The sequence below is a fragment of the Podarcis liolepis genome, assembly GCF_965112155.1.
Source record: "Podarcis liolepis genome assembly, chromosome: 3".
In the NCBI taxonomy this organism is placed as follows: Eukaryota; Metazoa; Chordata; class Lepidosauria; order Squamata; family Lacertidae; genus Podarcis; species Podarcis liolepis.
Genome location: NC_139557.1, coordinates 55,137,576 through 55,152,634, shown reverse-complemented (window position 1 = coordinate 55,152,634; position 15,059 = coordinate 55,137,576). Strand labels below are relative to the sequence as shown.

Sequence of the window (15,059 nt, the reverse complement as noted above, 5' to 3'; positions counted from 1 at the left end):
AAATGAGCTTCAAGAAAAAGGAATTCCCCTTGTAAATCCCTGCACTCTGTGCTGCTTAGAAGCCATTCCAGACCTTTGGAAATAGTCCTTCCCACTGGATAGCAGCCAGGACCACTCAGGAAGATTCTCAAGGACCAGACTGGAAAAGCAAAGGCAACCCCTCTGTCCCAAAGCCACGCAGACAGCCATCCTTTTTGAAAACACAAAACAATGGCTGCTGTATCGAAAAAGAAAAAGGCAAGTGTTTAATTGCACAGAAACAGGCAGCAATGGTGAAAATAGGGCAGGAGGGAACAATCCCAGCAATCACTGCCCTCCTGCACCACACATGGGGCAAGGCAGATGTCTAAGGAAAATACTGTGTTCAACAGAAACCCAGGGAATGGGTGGAATGCCCTCCAGGAGATACGGAGAACAGGTATTCATGGTAATAACTCTTCCTCTCTCCAGTGGTTTCTGGAGGGTGTTCCAGGATATCAGAATACGAAAAAACAGTATAATCCCAAGCTGGGCCAGGATCTGATCAGTGTGTATTATCTCTGCAGTATACAGACTCAAAGCAAAAGTCATGAGTTTGAAGAGTTCAGTGAAAAGCCCCATGGGACTGCCAGCACACAAGGCTGGTCTGGGAGGTTGCTATAGCCCAGGCATCCCCAACCTGCGGCCCTCCAGATGTTTTGGCCTACAACTCCCATGATCCCTAGCTAACAAGACCAGTGGTCAGGGATGATGGGAATTGTAGTACAAAACATCTGGAGGGCCAAAGGTTGGGGATGCCTGCTATAGCCCCACTCTCTGGATATTATCCTATTGATTGGCCCTGTCTGCCCTTCAGGGATGGGGCTACTTTTGAAGTTCTGGAACACCATCCAGAAGCCATAGGAAAACAGACTGGATTCCATTTACGCAGGACTTTATTTCTACCTTCAATTCTACCTTTTAAAAAATAATGATGTTTTAAATTATGTAGCAATGTGGCCAGAAAGGAATGGCAGTGCAGAAGCAGGGCTGTACTACACAACATGGACCTGATTTTCCGTATTATTTTTTACAACTTGTCAAAATAACGTAAAAAAGTATCTGAAATTCGTATTAATAAGAAAGGGAATATAAACTTTGGCAGGAACCCTTTTCAGAAACACAGAAAACAGATGTAATGCTCAGAACGTTACACTCCTAATGCAAGCCATACTATTATACATCTTTATGTATAACTAACCCAGGCAGGATAAAAACTCTGCTCCACATAGCTGTAATTGCTCCCTTTTCAATGTACCTTCAAGCAAACAACATGTAAACATACTACCAAGAATAATTAGTTGTATGTGTTAGACCTCTGAATTCAAGGGGGATGCACATTTACTGAGGAGTAAATCCAACTGAACTCAAATGGAAATTACATCTGAGTAAACATATATAGCAGGGATATGCAACCTGCGGCTCTTCAGATGTTGTTAGACGAATAATCTCTACCTATTGGCTGCAGCTGCTGAGAGATGGGAGGTCACAGCTTCTCAGCTCTGGTATACAGTATAGGATTACATTGCATGTATTTCTTGAGATCAATCATCTCCATTCACTCTACTAGCAATTTTGTGTGGCTCCATGCTTTTTGTTTCCAAAGCAAAACGGGCCAACCAAAAACAAGTTAGTGGGTTATTTTTAACATGCTTGAATACAAAGAAGCATATTAGTTTGTAAATTAAAGTAATAATTTTTTTAAAAAAGAAGAAAAACAATTGCAAAATGGCTGTAGGGCAGCAAAGTGCAAAAGAGGACATGGTTCCTGAATCTTTTATCACTGTGTAGAAGAGGGAATTTCAGCATGTTTAGCTTGTCATATAATGGTCATAACCATTAAAGATTCAGAAGCCCTGTTCCCTTTTGCCTCAGGCCTCCCTAAAATTTGCCTGACATGGGCCTAGGCTCAGTGATATTGAGGGCAGCTGAGCAGTGGAATGCTCTCATGCCCCTACCAGGTGGCTCCTCAAGAGTAGGAACACACATGGAAGAGAAAGAACTTAAAGATGAGCCAGAAATCATTCAAAGTTCTACCCTCAACATGAACTTAATTCAAGTTTAGTTCACCCAGTAGTTATGGAGACCACTTTTAGATGTAGCTCAGATATTTTTTAACTAATTCAGTGAACTTTGATAAACCGAGCCAGTTTATCCAATCCCCATAAGTGAGGTATTGCTGAGGCCCTCCTTGCAGTCGGACATATGGCTGAAAGGGAAGAGGGACTTTTTGATCATGGTGTTCAGTGCTCTGAGAGGAGATTTTGGTCCCCACATTGAAGTGTGAATTGAAGCTTGAGGTTGGTTAAGTGTTGTTGTTGTTGTTTACAGATCTTCTCTTTGGTCCCCCCGGCCCCCGGAACTATTTTTAAATAGTTTTGTTCTATTGTATTTTGGATTGTTGGCTTTAGCTTAGTAAAGTGGAATAGCAGTTTTGGCGCAAATGAAGACCCCCCCCCCAATAATAACCCTAATATGCATAGGCCTCACCTGTACACAGATTGTCTTAAACCATGGTTTAATCATTAATGCACCTCTTGCTTGGTTTATTTCCGACTTACTGCTTGTTACATGTTTGAGACAAACCATGCTCTGTGTTCAGGGAGGGGTCCTAAATTCATGCACTGGAGTTATTATTCATGAACCTTGTTGGGTATTAGTGACTATAATCTGAAGTTGTGGCTAACGATAATAGCTTTTAGTAACTCACACATACCTTATTTTAGACTGATTTTGTCTAGGCTACAAGATATCTATAAATTATCAAGCCTATATTTTACTTGTCTTGATTTGTTTTAGAAGCTGTGCAATTTTAACATTTTGACACAAGCACAGAACCAGATGCATCGCCTAACCACAGAATTGTTTTCAGCTCAGGTTGTGCTTCATTTCCAGGTAAAATATATTCATTTAACAACCCTTTTTTAAGGTGATTGTAAATGACTTGCAGTCTGCTTAAAAGCCTAAAAAGAACCACCAGGGGGAGCAAGCTGCATTGCACATTCAGCCTCAAAGACCAATACTGTACATACAAAATTAAGCATGAGTACAGCATTGATAACTTTTCCTGCAATCTTCTACTGCTATTCACTTGAGACGGTATGCTGTACTGGAATTTCCTTTCTGCTTTTTACAGAGGAAGGTTTTTATCTCATCAACTGTGCAGACTGGCATACTGTTTATGAGAACACATAACCAAGAAAAAGTTATGGGATGTGGTGATATATTGATCATATGAAGCATGAGCACAATCAGTTCCCTTCACTGCACATGGCAACAGGTGTGGGATGCCTAGTCTGTAAAATCAAATTGTCCTTTATTCCTTATTATGATTCTAGAAATGATTTTTTAAATAAATGAAAAAGTGTAATCAACATTTTCCAGTGGACTCTCTCCCATTGTTGAAAAAGAAGGACGTAGTCACACTGCCAGACACTTTTATACCACTGCAGAAATACAGAAGGCTGAAAAGGCTACTGGAACACACATAAATTATGGTTCAGTGAACTAGGGTGGAATTCAGGGTCACACTATGCTTAACATGGGCACAAGCATTTTAGCTTGTCAGATCGAAGAATGCTCACCATGTGCTGTTCTGGGGATTCTCCTAACCCTCCAGAGATAACGGGGGGGGGGGTGGCAGGGGGAGACGGGTAAGTCCTGTTGTGCAAGAGAAAGCACAGGGCTTAGGGACTCATTAGGTGAATCCTACCCTATATTTTGTTGTAATTTAATATGAAAGAATAAAGCTGGCATCACACGCATTCTTTTTATTGGTGTTGTCCTTATTTAGATTTGGAGAAAAAGCGAGTTTCAAGCCAAGATTAAACCCTCGAGTCTCAAATAACCTAATGCAGAAGCCAGGTTTTTATGTGCCATGTCCAATTTAAATACTTTCTTACATCACTGAAAAATTCCTGGTTATGAATAATGAGGGCATTTAATTACTTTCAGTAGGACATCTGGTCTCATTAGTACAAATTCAGTATAAACCATGTAGAATTATAATAGCATTTTGTATCTCGTGTCATTCATGTTTCCAGAGGTTTTTTTAATTGATTGTGGAACTCTGGCGCCAAAATAAATGTTGAATGGCAGGACCGCTGAACTGAGACAAGTTTGTGATTGCAAGCTGTGGTTTGGGGAGGTGCACCGTGCAGTAGCGCAGCCTTCTTCAACCTTGGGGAGCCAGATTATAATGGGTGATTACCCCTTTCCCCAGCCCTTAGCTTTCGGCCGCCATCCCTGGCCGTTTAGGAATTTCCCTGGCCGGCAGGGCAAGGCTGCCCACCAATAAAGTAAATTTAAATTGTGGGATTATATGATGGTGTGTGCTAATGGTTAGCCACATAAGAGGGAAATAAAGAATGAAGGGGATTTGAGAAGGTAGAAACATGGTGTCTGTTTTTGGTAAAGACACAAATGAGTCAGCTAGGGCGGAAAGGAAGGAAGACAGAGGGAGTATAAAAATGGAAGCATATGTAGTCAGTTCAGCTGCATATAATAAGGCTTAGATTCAAGCTGTTTTCAGCAGGGATGCGGGAGAAATTCAGTTCAGTTCACATTTAAAGGCGAACTTACTTAATTTGTACTTCCTGAAACAGTATGTGAACTTCAAAATTAGCGCTTGACTTCTCTTAATTTTGCAGTACATTTCTTCAACCAAGTAACATGCACAAAAATGTGTTTACTAGGGTAAAATGTGCATAAAAACATATTTTTTTTAAAAAAAAAAAGCTTACAAAACATTATTATGCTACAGAGAATTGGTTGCAAAAAATGTGTATGTAAAGCAAATTTGTATAACTGATGTGTACATTAAAAGAAATTTGCGCTAATATGCTGGTGAATTTTCATGAGAACTTTCAAAGATCCATAGCAAAGAAAGGAAGAATGGCCCACATGCTAATGTCGCTTCATGACAATGCAATGATACTGCATGCCCAGCTATGAGGCAATCAGAATGAGAGCAATGGTTGCCCTCACCCTAGAGCAGGGTGGTCTAACGTTTCGTACCACAAGAGTACTCTGACACAGAACCTGTGGGCTGCACACTGCCTTGTTGTGTGGGGGGAAGTGAAAAAATGATGCCCCCCCCCAGCCCTTCCACTGTCTTCCCAAAACCAGCTAAGTGAGGATCCAGGCTTTGGGAAGGAGACAGAAGGCTCTGACGGGGTCCTAGAGCCTTCCCATCTCCTTCCCAAAGCTGGGAAAACTAGGCTTTGAGAATGAGGTAGGGCGACGCTAGGATCCTCTGAGTCTTCATTGAAAACATATTGCCAGCCAAGATACAGATTAATGCATTAAGATTGTGGTGCTTCTTTTAATGTTGATGGATGAACTTTTCCAGTGACACCTGCATTTATGGCTTGAACAAATGAAGAAGTGACTGCAATCACTGAGCTGGTGATGCTTCCTTAGTAATATCTGTAGCCACTGTAATTGTCATTTGGAAAATCGCCCTAAGAATAGAGAGGTAGGCATAAAAATGTTCTATACTGAACTGCTGATCTACAGAGCAGCAAAGTACATTTAATCCATGTGCTATTTCAGAGCATAATACAGCAAGGAATCTTGTTCTAAACCAAACATTTAGGCCTATATTCAGTAAAAGTATTGTTTTGGTTTCAACATGGTAGAAGGTGTAGAAGAGACCACATGAGGAAAATATATTTTGACTGAAGGTTAAGAGAAATCTTGTGTTACCAGTGTTAAGTAAGTATATTACACTGGAAAAGGAGTGTATTTAATTTGAAAGAACTGACTACAGGAAATAATCTTCTATAGGAACATTTAAAAAATAAATAAATCTTAAAACTCGTTTTCCTGGAATGCAAGCAATTTGAGCTATATATTTTGAAAGTAAGAATAGGAGTCAGAGTTGCAGGTTTCGGCAATAGAAGTTACAGGTTACAGACGCTTCAGGTTACAGAAATATCAGGATGAGAACAGAAATCGTGCTGAAGCAGCGTGGCAGCAGTGGGAGGCCTCATTAGCTAAAGTGGTCTTCAGGTTAAGAATAATAATAATTTATTATTTGTACCCCGCGCATCTGGCTGGGTTTCCCCAGCCACTCTGGGTGGCTTCCACAAAGACCAAAAATACACTAAGATGTCACACATTAAAAACTTCCCTGAAGTTAAGATGTCTTCTGAATGTCAGGTAGTTATTTATCTCTTTGACATCTGATGGGAGGCCGTTCCACAGGACGGGCACCACTACCGAGAAGGCCCTCTGCCTGGTTCCCTGTAGCTTTGCTTCTCGCAATGAGGGAACCGCCAGAAGGCCCTCACCGCTGGATCTCAGCGTCTGGGCAGAGATGAGGGTGGAGATGCTCCTTCAGGTATACTGAAGTTTCACGTTAAGAACGGACCTCCAGAACGTATTAAGTTCTTATCCCGAGGTACCACTGTAATGGGCTTTGCTGTGATCTTTGATGGTTGCCAAATTTGGAGCAGGAAGGAATTTCCCCTGCACTGCAGGTTTCGCCTTCCCCAAACCAGTAGTCACAACTATGGTACTTTAGGACTTGGACGGAATCCTATAGTCTTTCATCCAATTGGGGTGCTGGTGAAGTGGTGACTCACCCCTCACTCCCTTTCTCTGCAGCAGCGATAACAGGATACCCTGTTAGAGGGGTCTGGGGGGGAGTCTCTGTCCAAAGAGCCAGTTGCATGGGGCCAGTGGGTCATAGAGCTTCTCTCAGCGTTTGGGGGAACCATCTGTGTAAACCTGAGTTTTGCTATGGACTCGCCTTCCCAAATAGACCCTGTCATGCCTCAACCCCCCCGCTGGGGGCTAAGAGGGATATACGCCCAATGCCTATGCCAAGGCTTACCTACATCTGAAAATCAATAAAGCTGTGTCCATTTTAAATCCCAGACAGTCGTCGTGTCCATTCATTTACTCCACTTTCAGTTTCAGGCACACTGGGGCGGGGGACTCTGTGGCTGGGCACAAAGCTTAAACACAACATGGGACACTTTTACCGCCACCCCATCTACATATATAGATGGGATTTACTAGTTAGAGAAGAAAGAGGTTTCTTAGCCATGGTATTCCTGTTCCATTGTAAATAAGGATGTCAAAATAAATGGCATATCCTTCTTTAAGTGAAGACAAGGGATCAGATGCAGAAGAATTCCCATTCCCTTGCCACTCCTCTTACAGAGCCACAGGCTGCTTAGAAGCAGCAGCAACAAAAAAATATTCCCTTCTGGAACTGACTAAGAAGGCAGACCCATCATTCAGTAGCCAGCTGTCAGAGCTGCTTGAAGATCCTAGCTCACGGAGGATCACGCTAGCCAGCGATCATTAAGTAAAAGTCTTTATTGAATTACAGTTTCCATTCTCACGCTGCTGCGCGCAACTCTACGTCTAGTAGCTAGGTCGGCGAAGCTCCGTCTGAGTCTCCGCCCCGTGTGCACCAACTTAATATCCTAGCCTTGCTCCACCTTTTCCGCCTGACTGTCCTCCTCTGGGTCCCTCTACCCCCCGGGGCTTCTTCCTTCCGGGATTCTTCTGACGCTGACCCGGACCCTCCTGCCTCCTTGCGCCGGGCTTTAGGACCTGGTTCCCTTTCGGGGCTGCTTACTGCGCCGCCTTCCTCTGCATTTGAACTTGGCGCGCGCGCCCAACCTTCCACTTTCCTCTTAACCGTTTCTTCGCTCCCCGATGGAGGTGTGGCCACTCCTGACTCATGCCCTCCCTCCTGTGGTGAGCTGCCAGCGCTTCCCCCCTGGCTCCCTTCCTCTTCCCTGCTTCCCGGCGGTGACGCTGGTCCCGATCTCCAGCTGCTCCCCCCTGAGTCCCCTCTGGCTCTATCTTCCTGGGGTGCCCCCCTAGACTCCCCCCTTGCCCTGGCCACTGGTGCTCCTTTCTGTGAATCCTCTGATTCACTGGAAAGACTAGGAGATCTCGGGTCGTCGTCATCACTCATCTTTTCTTCTGCCTCCTCCCCTTCGCTCTCTGTTTCCTCCCTTGCCCGTGCCTCTGCTCCTAAACCCCTGACATCCATCCCCCCCTCGAAGCCCCCCATTCCCCCCTCCCCTCCTTCCGGTGCTGGAGCTGGGGGCTGCTGTTGCAAAGGGACGAACGTCGGATATCGGTCGCTTCCCGTGGCGGGCCTCCATCTGAACTCTCCCGGGTCTTCCTCCCTGCTCTCGTCGACGACGGTCACCTCCGCTTCCATCTCTGTGCCGCCGTGCTCGAAACCAGGGTCGTCCCCGAAAATGTCCATGTCCGTCTCTCCCTCACTTCCTCCTGGCGGCGTTGCTCGTCCTGAGCATTCCAGCCACTTTCTGCGGAACTGCTCCTCTGGCCTATCGTCCCACCAATACGAGGGTTCTGAGGCAGATCCCGAGGGTGACCCCTCCGGGGAACGGACGTCTCGTGTCGGTTCCTCGTCCGAGTCGAACCCCCGGAACGTGCTGGCCGAAAGCGTGGGCGTGAAAAGCCAGTCGTCGAAAAAGTCTGCTGGCATAGGTCTATGTGGGAAGAGGGCATGAAACTCGTCTTTGAGCAGAGGTTCGTCTAAGGCGTAGCCCGGCACCCAGCTGTTCGCACTGGCCGGGGTGGCCTCCTTGGCGAGAAAGTATTCTACCCCCTCTTCCCCCCATCTGGAGTCCAAAATCTCCGTGACTTCGTTGATGCGCTCCTTCTGTGCCACTCCCGCGTGCCCTGTTCTGTCTCTGACCGGACTCGGCGCCGTTCCGGGTTCCTGGAACCTGTGCGGTGCCTTGTAGGGAGTGAGCACCGATCTGTGGAATACCGGATGCATTCTGGAACCCTCCGGAAGTGCCAGTCTGAAAGCTACCGGGTTGACCTGCTCTTCGACTTGGTAGGGCCCCAGTTGTTTATGCCCTAGTTTCTTCTTGGCCAACGACCTGGCCGGCACTGCGTGGGCTGCTAACCAAACCCAGTCTCCCACGTGGAGCTCTTCTCCAACCCTTCTGTGCTTGTCTGCTTGTACCTTGTATGCGTGCTTGGCCAGCTCCAGGTGGCGCCTCAGCTGATCGTGGACTTCCTGCAGCTCCGACGCGAACGCATCTGCTGTCTGCGGCTCCCCCTCCCCCATTCTTTCCAGTCCCGGGAAGGTTCTGGGGTGCCTCCCGTTGTTGGCGAAGAACGGCGTGACCCCCGTGGACACGTGCTTCGTGTTGTTGTAGGCGAACTCGGCAAGCGGCAGGTAATCCACCCACGTCGCAGGCTGTTGATTTGCATAACATCTCAGGTACTGCTGCATGATGGCATTGACCCGCTCCGCTTGCCCGTTGGTCTGCGGGTGTCTCGCCGACGCCAGGTTGATCTTGACGTTCAGGAAGCCCATCAGCTTCTGCCAGAAATTCGAGATGAACTGCCGCCCCCGGTCGGACAGAATAGACCGTGGCAGACCGTGAACCTTGAACACGTGGTCTACGAACAGTTTGGCGGTTTGCTCCGCCGTGGCCACCTTAGCACACGGAATGAAATGCGCCATCTTGGAAAACAGGTCCACCACCACCAGCACTGCCGTCTTGCCCCTTGAGCTGGGCAGATCCGTGACAAAGTCCAGGGCCACCCTTTCCCAAGGTTCGACCGGAGTTTGCAGCGGTTCCAACAGTCCGGCCGGCGGTTTGTGCACTGGTTTGGCCCTCTGGCAGGTGTCACACCTCGCCACGTAGTCTGCGACCTCCCCTCTCATTCCAGGCCACCAGAAATCCCTGGCTACTAATTCCACCGTCTTCTCCTTGCCAAAGTGCCCGGCCGTGGGCGCGTCGTGCAGCTGCTGCAGCACCTTGGCTCGAAGTTCGTCTCCCGGCACGTAGATGGCCCCTTTACGGATGAGCAATCCATCTCTTAGCTGGAAACCGTCGGCCGCTGCCTTGCCCCTTTGCACCTCTGCCATCTTTGCTTGTGCGAAGGAGTCCCCCTGCAATGCTCGTCGCACCGCCTCTAGGTCCACGGTCGCCGCGGCGCACGCCCACACTGTTGGTGCGAAGATGTGCATGGCGGCCGCTGGTGTTGCGTCCTCCAGATACTGTGGCTTACGGGAGAGAGCGTCTGCCATGATGTTGGTGTCCCCCGGGACATACTCTATTCGGAAGTCGAAGTTCGCAAAGAACTCAGCCCAACGTATCTGCCTCTGGTTCAGGAACTGTGCCGTGCGCCAGTGCTCTAGATTCTTGTGGTCCGTGCAAACCTGCACCGTGTGCTTGGCGCCGATCAGAAAGTGCCTCCACGCCTTGAACGCTGCGTGAATGGCCAGCAACTCCCTGTCCCATATGGTGTAGTTCTGCTCGGACTTGCTGAGCTTCCTGGAGTAAAACGCTCCCGGTCGCCACACCCCCTGCGGGTCTTTCTGCAGCAGGACCGCCCCCACGGCTCTGTCCGAGGCGTCTGTCTCCACCCTCATCGGCTTGCTGGGGTTGACATGAAGCAGCTGCTCTTCCGACGCGAAGAGACGCTTGAGTGCCTGAAAGGACTGCTCCGCCTGCTCTGTCCAAATGAACTTCTTTTTCTTGGAGCTAAGCGTGTCAGTGATGGCCGCCGTCTGCATCGCGAAGCCCTTGATAAACTTGCGATAGAAGTTCGCAAAGTCGACAAACCGTTGGACCTCCTTCCGGTTGCGCGGGCTCTTCCAATCCAACACCGCTCGAACCTTGGCGCTGTCCATGGCGAGCCCCTTGTCAGACAGCTTGTAGCCCAGAAAATCCACCTCCGGCACGTCAAATTGGCACTTCTCCAGCTTGGCGTAGAGCCTATGTTGCTTTAGCCTGCTCAGCACTTCCTTGACGTGTTTGTCATGCTCCTGCTGCGACTCCGAAAAGATCTGGATGTCATCTAAGAAACAGACGCACGTCTTGTAGAGAAGTCCCGCCAACACGTGATGCATAAATGCTTGAAAAACGTGGGAGCCATTTTGCAATCCAAAAGGCATAACTCTATATTCGTAGGTCCCCAGTGGCGTGAACATGGCTGTCTTCCACTCATCACCCTCCCGCATGCGAATGAGGTTGTACGCCCCCCGCAGGTCCAACTTGGTGAACACTCTGCCCTTCCGTACCTTTGCGAGGAGGTCGTCAATTCGGGGCATGGGGAAGTCCGATGGCCTAGTCACACTGTTCAAAATCCTGTAATCCACTACGAGTCTCTTTTGGGGCGTGTCCCGCTTCTTAACAAAGAATACGGGACTGCCCCCCACTGCCCTGGACTCCCGGATGAAGCCGCGCTGCAAATTATGATCAATGAACTCCTTGAGTTCTTGCAGTTCGTCCTCTGACATGGAATACAGTTTCCCTTTAGGCAGCGCCGCCCCCGGCAGCAGGTCAATTTTGCAGTCATATGGTCTGTGAGGGGGTAGCCTGTCTGCCTCCTTCTCGCAGAAAACTTCCAAAAATTCAGCGTACTTGTGGGGAATCGCTTGCAGCGTGCCTAGCAGCAGCTGCGACTCCTCTTCCTCTCCTTCCTGCCTGGGCACGATGCAGTGTTCAGCACAAAAGGAAGAGCCGAAGGTCAGCTGCCTCTGGTACCAAGCCATCGTTGGGCTGTGCTTGTCCAGCCAACTCATGCCCAATACAATGGGCGTGTCAGATAGTTGAGTGACGTTGAAGCTGATGATTTCTCTGTGATTCCCAAGTCGCATCACCATTGGTGGCGTCTGCTTCACCACTTGCCCCCCGAGCAGCTCCCTGCCATCCACCGTGACAACCTGCAGGGGCAGTGTGGCCGGCAGCAACTGCACAGCGTGCCTGTCGACAAAGTCCTGCCCTATAAAGTCCGCATTGCTGCCTGAGTCAATGGTGATTGGCACGTCCATGGTGATTCCATTGGGCAGCTGGAGAGATGCTGTGAGCCTCACTACTGGTTTGGGCGGGAGGGGGTTCACAGGCTGTAAAATCTCTGGGGACTGCGTCACTAACACGTCTGGCTGGGCCCCAGTGCCTCTTCCTCCAGCCAGACAGCGTCGTTTCCCTGCTGTGGTCCTCCTTGCTGCGTTGCTGCAGTCACCATTGCTGAGGCTGCAGTGAGCTTGTGGGGCCTCTGGGGACACTCTTTTGCCATATGCCCTGGCTCCTCACAGACGTAACACTTCCTGTTCCCTCTAGGAGGCTTCGCTTTCACTGCTGCCGGTGCTAGGGCTCTGGTTGCTGACTGAGCCCTTGCACCTCCAACCTCCATAGGTTCGGCTCCTCCTCCTGGCGGAGGCGTGGATTGCGCCCGCGCTGCTTCTCTGGGAAGGAAGGAGGGGCCCCCGGCTGGTTCGCGCCCTCCACGCCCTTCGTCCCTGCTCCACGGACGTCCTTCCAGCCTCACCCCCACTGCCAGTGCCCTCTGAACGACCTCCTGGGTGGTTCGGGGTCTCTCCCCCCTCGCGATCTCATCTTTAATCGAGTTGTGCAGCCCCTCCCAAAAGAGGTCTCTTACAGGAGCCGAATCTCTGTCCCATTCCAGGGCACTGACCAAGGCGAAAAAGCGGGCATGATACTGCCTGACGCTGGCCCTCCCTTGTCTCAGCCCATGCACCTCCTTCCGTGCAAGATCCACGTCAATACTTGATAAAAAACACCCATCCATCGCTTTAATAAAGGCATCTGCATTCTGGAGCGCCGGATCCTTATCTCTCCATAAATTGCGTAGCCATGCTTTCGCATCCCCATGCAAATGGGACATGATGAACCCCACTCTCTCTTGTTCATCTCTAAAGTCTTTATGCAGCAGTTGCAGTGCGCACAGTACGTCGGCTCTAAAGTTGGGATACTGTTGCAGGTTCCCATCGAAGTGAGAGACCAGACCGCCTGTCCGTCTCGCCAACCCAATTCCCTCCTGCCGGGGTGTCTGCTTTGTCAGCACGTCTAACCTGACCTGGAGATCCCTGCAGGCGGCGGCTGCCTCCTCCTCTCTCTTCCTGGATGCGAGAGCCTCGGCGTTCAGTTGTGCCACTGCGTTTCTGAGTTCCTCTATCTGCTGCTCAGCCGTCATGTCGTCTGCCGTTCGTGAGCTCGCTAGTAGGCACCTGTTTCTCTCCCCTCCTCGAGGCTGTAGATGCCCACAAGAGGGAGACGGAGCTTACTGTCAGAGCTGCTTGAAGATCCTAGCTCACGGAGGATCACGCTAGCCAGCGATCATTAAGTAAAAGTCTTTATTGAATTACAGTTTCCATTCTCACGCTGCTGCGCGCAACTCTACGTCTAGTAGCTAGGTCGGCGAAGCTCCGTCTGAGTCTCCGCCCCGTGTGCACCAACTTAATATCCTAGCCTTGCTCCACCTTTTCCGCCTGACTGTCCTCCTCTGGGTCCCTCTACCCCCCGGGGCTTCTTCCTTCCGGGATTCTTCTGACGCTGACCCGGACCCTCCTGCCTCCTTGCGCCGGGCTTTAGGACCTGGTTCCCTTTCGGGGCTGCTTACTGCGCCGCCTTCCTCTGCATTTGAACTTGGCGCGCGCGCCCAACCTTCCACTTTCCTCTTAACCGTTTCTTCGCTCCCCGATGGAGGTGTGGCCACTCCTGACTCATGCCCTCCCTCCTGTGGTGAGCTGCCAGCGCTTCCCCCCTGGCTCCCTTCCTCTTCCCTGCTTCCCGGCGGTGACGCTGGTCCCGATCTCCAGCTGCTCCCCCCTGAGTCCCCTCTGGCTCTATCTTCCTGGGGTGCCCCCCTAGACTCCCCCCTTGCCCTGGCCACTGGTGCTCCTTTCTGTGAATCCTCTGATTCACTGGAAAGACTAGGAGATCTCGGGTCGTCGTCATCACTCATCTTTTCTTCTGCCTCCTCCCCTTCGCTCTCTGTTTCCTCCCTTGCCCGTGCCTCTGCTCCTAAACCCCTGACACCAGCGTATGATTCAGCTTAGCTTTATGGGGGGGGGGGAATCTGAAACTTTATGAAAAAGGTCCTTTGGAGAAAACGAAGAACTGGTTCATTTTAGCCTTCCTGATATGCCTCTTGAATGCCTTTGTGAATCGAGACTATTGAAAGACTAGCTTTGAAAGAAGGAAAGTGGGAATTGTTAGGAAGTGTTTCTCCCTCTAACAGTGGACATCTTCCACACAACTTAAAGGTAGGACAAGGCAAAATGCATGAAGGCATATGCTTACAGTGCACAGTCTATCATTAAGAGTAACCTCTTCTTCTTTTAAAATTTTTATTTACAAAATTAAGGTAAAATAGATTGTTTTAAGAAAACCATCCCTAGGACAGAGGGAATTATCTATAACAACATACTACAAGCCATGACTGAGATATGCTGCTTTATGATTTTTAAAAAGCCAAGCACCAAATTCGAAAAAGCGCATTGCTGCTGTAAGTAGGAAAAAGTACATTCCATTCCTTAAACAAAAATAATATCCCAGAAGGTCTGCTCACAAACATACTTAAGTCTGTTCAATTTGTTTGAAATTTAATAGCTGCACAGTAAAGCTTTCATACTTCATGTAATGTACTTCTTTTAAAAAAAATGATGGGGAAGAAAATCTCTGTTCTTATTCACATATGCTGGTGATGCACTGGAATGCATTTCAGGTAAGAATGGGCTGTCTCAGTTACAACTTCAGTTCTAAATCCCATTTCTGTTCCTCCAAATGACCTGTGTTATTTGGTAAACAACCTGTACTTCCACAAAAAGGCACTATTCCATCTCTTTATTTAGGTTAATGACCGGTATTAAAGGCACTATTCAGGGATAGCAACATCACATACAATGCCACTGCCCAATGTTCTAAACAAACAAAGTAAAACTAAAACCCTTTAAACAGTGTCAACTCAATATATTTAAATACTTGGCAATGCCAACATTCTAAATGTATACAACGGAAGCGCTTTTAAAGCGATTCTGCTGCCACTAGTCGCGAACATGAAAAAAATAAATAGGCTGGTTCAGCATGTTTATTATAAGCGTCCTAGTACAATATACCAGACTTTTAATTCCCCATTAAAGGCAAACTATCTGCTTTGAAGTAAAAGCTACTGTTTAATCTTTTTCTCTTTTCAACATTTCTTAAATCCGTCTTGTCTATTTTGTGTTAGAATGTAGCCAAAACAAAGGGGCTGGAAAGGAACTATTTGTGGCT

The 15,059-nt window shown here is 48.5% G+C and overlaps 2 protein-coding genes across 2 annotated transcripts in view; one reads left to right on the top strand and one right to left on the bottom strand.

Moving 5' to 3' along the window:
• The window catches only part of LOC310704403 (dermatan-sulfate epimerase), a 145,652-nt gene that overhangs the window by 84,852 nt on the left and 45,741 nt on the right, over positions 1-15,059 (bottom strand). The window lies entirely within an intron of this gene.
• COL10A1 (collagen type X alpha 1 chain) overlaps positions 7,227-15,059 on the top strand; it is a 44,653-nt gene continuing 36,820 nt past the window's right edge. Inside the window, exons 1-2 of the mRNA XM_083497789.1 lie at positions 7,227-7,278; positions 13,827-14,050. The gene's annotated coding sequence lies outside the window, so the exon portion shown is untranslated. The remainder of the gene's footprint in view (positions 7,279-13,826; positions 14,051-15,059) is intronic.